This window comes from Cebus imitator, unplaced genomic scaffold (genome assembly GCF_001604975.1).
Source record: "Cebus imitator isolate Cc_AM_T3 unplaced genomic scaffold, Cebus_imitator-1.0 Scaffold170, whole genome shotgun sequence".
NCBI classification, from domain to species: Eukaryota; Metazoa; Chordata; class Mammalia; order Primates; family Cebidae; genus Cebus; species Cebus imitator.
The window spans coordinates 3,040,796-3,045,852 of NW_016107485.1; the positions used below are offsets into that span (position 1 = coordinate 3,040,796).

Consider the following 5,057-nt stretch of genomic DNA (forward strand, 5'->3'; position numbering starts at 1 on the left):
AATGGCACAATCTTGGTTCATTGCAACCTCCACCTCCTGGGTTCAAGTGATTCTCCTGCCTAACTTCCTGAATAGCTAGGATTATAGGCACCTGTCACCACATTCAGCTAATTTGTGTATTTTTATTGGAGACGTGGTTTCACCATGTTGGTCAGGCTGGTCTTGAACTCCTGACCTTAGGTGATCCACCTGCCTCAGCCTCCCAAAGTGCTGGGATTACAGGCATGAGCCACCACACCCAGCTATATATTCTTTATATACAAAATATTTATAGAGAATGGGGTCTTGCTATGTTGCCCAGGTTGGTCTCTGACTCCTGGCCTCAAGCAGTTTTCCTGCTTCACCCTCCCAAAGTGCTGGGCTTATAGGTGTGAAACACTATGCCTGGCCTGTTGTTGATTTCTAATTTAATTCCATTGTAGTCAGAGAATGATTTTAATCCTTTTAAATGTACTGAAACTTGTTTTACTGCCTTGGTATATGTTCTGACCTACGGAATATTCCATGAGTGTTTGAAAAGAATGTATATTTGGCCATTATTGGGTGGAGTGTTCTATATGTTTTTTAATTCTATCTGGTTGATGGTGTAGTTCAGGTCCTATATATATGTATTACTCTGTTTTGGGTTGCCACAAAGGAGTACTTGAGGCTGGTTAATATATAAAGAAGTTTATTTGGCTCAAGGTTTTGCAGGGTGTACAAGCATGGCACCATCTCCTCAGCTTCTGAGAGGCCTCAGGAAGCTTTTACTCATGACAGAAGGCAAAGCAGAAGTAGAGTGTCACATGGTGAGAGAGGGAGCAAGAGAGATGCCATGTTTTAAACAACCAGGATGCGTGTGAACTAAAAGAGTTAGAACTCATTACTTGCAGGGAGGGCACCAAGCCACTCCCAGGGGATCTGCTCCCATGACCGAAACACCTCCCACTAGGCCCTGCCTCCAGCATCGGTGGTCATAGTTCAGAATGAGGTTTGGAGGGGGCACACATTTGAACTGTATCAGTATCCTTACTAATTTCTGCCTAGTTGTTCTGTCCATTATTGAGAGTGAGGTAGATTGTGATTTTTAGAGGAGATAAACTCAAATATTCCTTATTCAAAATTAGTTAAATAAGCACCATGCAATTTATTAAAATGTAGAAATGCTCTAGTATTGGCCGGGTGTGGTAGCTCACCCCTGTAATCCCAGCACTTTGGGAGGCCGAGGCAGGTGGATCACGAGGTCAAGATATTGAGACCATCCTAGCCAACATGGTGAAACCCCGTATCTACTAAAAAACAAAAATTAGCTGGGCATGGTGGCGTGTGCCTGTAGTACCAGCTACTTGGGAGGCTGAGGCAGGAGAATTGCTTGAACCTGGGAGGCGGAGATTGCAGTGAGCCGAGATCGCGCCACTGCACTCCAGCCTGGCACCTGGCGACAGAGCAAGACTGTTTCAAAAAGAAAAAGAAAAAAAGAAATGTTCTAATATTAGTTACACCTTTGGAATGCCAGAAATAACATCAATTAATTTACTTTCTAGTATATTGGAGCTATTTTAATATTTTTAGTGGGAAGGTCACTCACTGTTAATTCTCATGAAATCTGATGCTTTCAAACTTGGCTCCAACCAGACCAGTCTTTCAGTTGATTGTTTCTGGGTAGCAGTTTCCCCTTCTGAAGTATGACAGCCTCCAGAGCTGGAAGCCAAATATCTGAGTGGGGGAAGATAAAAGATTTTTGAGGAGGCTTGTCTGCTTTTTGGTCTCCTCAGGCATATAAACCTCATTAATTTTTGAATGCAGCACTCTTGTGGCTGACATATTATTTCTAGTCCAGGAGCATTTTCCTTACTCATCAACAAGTTTGTTTTGGAGCCTTTTCTAACAAATATTCTGCAAAGGGGTGGCCAAGTTTATTGTCCTTTGACTAGAAGTTTCATTAGAAAAGACTTGTCAGTATTTTTGGGTTAGGGCCCAGTTAGTCAAATGTCTCTACAGTCTGAGAATCTTCCTTGAGAGGACTTAACTGAGCAAAGGATGATGTGGAGGGAAGGGGTCTTGTTTTTTTGCTGTCTTGTTCTTCCTGTACTAACCCCATCTTCCTAATCTTTTCTACTTCCTCATAATTTATACTTTATCTTCTGATTGTAGAATCCTTGGTGGAATCAATAAATGTATGAAATAGGAGCAGCTACAAAGCTGCATGTTTCCTTTCTGGTGAAATCCAGGACTAATGACCAGTGGAAGAGCTGGGCTTGAGAACCTTCTTAATCCTTTTTTGTTGACCCAACTGTTTGATACGTTTGTTTCTTGGGTATTACCCATCGAATCCTATCAGCATGCTTCCATGGTCTTACACGGCAGAGATGTATTAAGGTCACTCGTTGGCTTTCCCTCCACCTCCAGAGTAGCTAGTTATTCAAATAGCAGTTGATGCCTTTGTTTGAGGCAGATAAAAAACTTGATTATTTCCATGGAGAATGGAGAACCTAGGGTTTTTCACTTTATGGTTGGATTTCTTTTCTTTTTATTCCATTCTTTTCTGGCAGGCAACTCAGTTGATTTACCATCCATCAACTCTAAAGACATCTGTTCATCTATATACAGGTTGCTCACCCAGACCCATTTAGAAACATGATATGTTAAATTTATGGAAATCGGTAACAGTAAAGGTTTAAAAGCTCATGCTTGTATATAAATAAGTATTTTTGTTTAGTTTGTATTGACTTGGGGAATGATGAGCAAATCTAAATAGCGATATACAATGACACAGAGAGATGTTAAAATTCCTACTTTCCTGAGTTTCCATAGGCTTGTACTGTCTGTGAAAATCATCATTTGTTTCAGACATTTCTTGGTGAGAGTGGATGTGCATTAAATTTATGGCCTCTGAAATTTATTCCTGATTTGGGCAACTTTGGCAGTGAACACAGAACATATGGCTCTGTGGTATTTACTGAAAATGGGTTATTAAATAATTGCTTCTAAAATGAATAATCCCAAGGTCTGGAAATGTAAAGTCATTTTATTTAGAATGCTTAGAATTAAGAGGATTAAGATAGACCAAGGAAGCAGAAACCTCACATAAACAGCTATTTCTTTGTAGTTGAAAGTCTTAGATGACAGATCATTGTAAATCTACACAGATAAACATAAAGCAGATAAATTATAAAATGTATAGGTTGACTGCCATAATTCTGAGTTTACTGCTTCATTTTTTTCCCCTCCTTATAAACCTTGAGGGTTGTGCAGTACATAAAACAACACATACCTAAATCAGGTTATTGCAGTACCCAAGACAATACTGATACAAGGTAATTTGTTACTTGAGTAGGAAACTTTGTCAGATGTCAGATAAGCACTGAGTTCAAAATTAACTCCTGGGTGGCACAAGATGGAATTTTCAGATAACTGAACTTTAATTTCATTTAGTTTTAGAGATGGAAAAGGTTTATTAGCTAAGCTTTTCTCTTTGTACTAGAGCTGTATTTGTATATGTGTGTGTATAAATATATACGTGCATAATATACACATATACATGTGTGTATATATATAGGTGTATTTGTATATAAGCTGAATACGCCTTTACTGTACTCTCCATAAAACACTTGAATCAGAAATTTGCTAAATAATATGTTAGCTTTTATAGATTTAAATTTTTGTATTCATGATCAAGAAGGTTTTCAATCAAGAAGTTTTTATAATATCCCTATGGCCCTATCTGTATATAGTTTACTTAAGAGGGCTAGTGGTTAATATTTCAAAATTATTCTTGGATAATAACCATTGCTTATGTTATTGTTTCTTTGAAGTATTCAGACCTGTTGAATTGCATTGTTCCCTTATTCTCTGAAATAAAATTAATTTGTTAAATTTAATCATTTTCTAATAGCTCAGTTTACACTGGGCTTTAGAAACACTCTAAAAGATGACATATATTTCCCTTTTTATCCCTCTTACATATTAGCCTGCTTGGCTCTCCTTTTTCTTTGTGACAGACAGGCGTATTGCATATGATCAGGTGCCTACACTTCAGAGTCACAGAAACGTGGGTATGAATCCTAGTTGTAGCACCTTTGAGCTGTGTGACAGAAGGCAAACTTTTTTTTTTCTTTTCTTTCCTTTTTTTTGGGTTGGGGGGGATGGAGTCTCGCCCTGTCGCCCAGGCTGGAGTGCAGTGGTGTGATCTCGGCTCACTGCAACCTCCACCTCCCGGGTTCAAGTGATAATATCCTGCCTCAGCCTCCTGAGTAGCTGGGATTACAGGTGTGCACCACCACGCCCAGCTAATTTTTGTATTTTTAGTAGAGACAGGGTTTAACCAGGTTGGTCAGGCTGGTCTCAAACTCCTGACCTGGTGATCGACCCACCTCAGCCTCCCAAAGTGCTGGGATTACAGGCGTGGGCCACCGTGCTGGGCCAGAAGGCAAACTTTTAAAGGTCTGATTCTTAGTTTCCTCGTCTGTAAAATGGGGATAACTGTAGCATCCTCACAGGGCTTTTTGTTTTAAGGATTAAATAAAAGCATGACAGTCACTTAACACAGAGTCTGACACATAGTAGCACACTCATTATTTGTATTTTATTAATGCAATTGTTGCTGACCTATGGTTGCAATTTTTTCTGAAATCAACTTCCTAGAGTAAATTTGTTTTACTGAAGTTGATTACCTGAATTCCTTGATCCTGGTCTGAACCATCCATTTTAGTAGCCCTATTGACTGTCTCACCAGAGAATGAACCCAGGTGATCACGCTCCACTCCTGTTATCTCAGCAGAGCAGGCTTCAGAAGATCCTAGAGAGGCAAAGGAAGGGGCCCACCTTCTGGAATCAGAATGCTTGTCTCCAAATCCTGTTGTACTTCTTATTAGCGGGATAACCTTAGGTATATTATTCCTGCTGGGCCTCATTTTTCTTTTCTGTAAAATGGGATTAGTAATACCTATCTTGGCTGGGCACAGTGGCTCACACCTGTAATCTCAGCACTTTGGGAGGCTGAGGTGGGCAGATCACTTGAGCCCAGGAGTATGAGACCAGCCTGGGTAACATGGTGAAAACCCGTATATACCAAAAAA

At 39.9% G+C, this 5,057-nt stretch overlaps 1 protein-coding gene across 6 annotated transcripts in view; it reads left to right on the forward strand.

The window, feature by feature from the left end:
- MRTFA (myocardin related transcription factor A) overlaps positions 1-5,057 on the forward strand; it is a 216,728-nt gene that overhangs the window by 155,208 nt on the left and 56,463 nt on the right. The window lies entirely within an intron of this gene.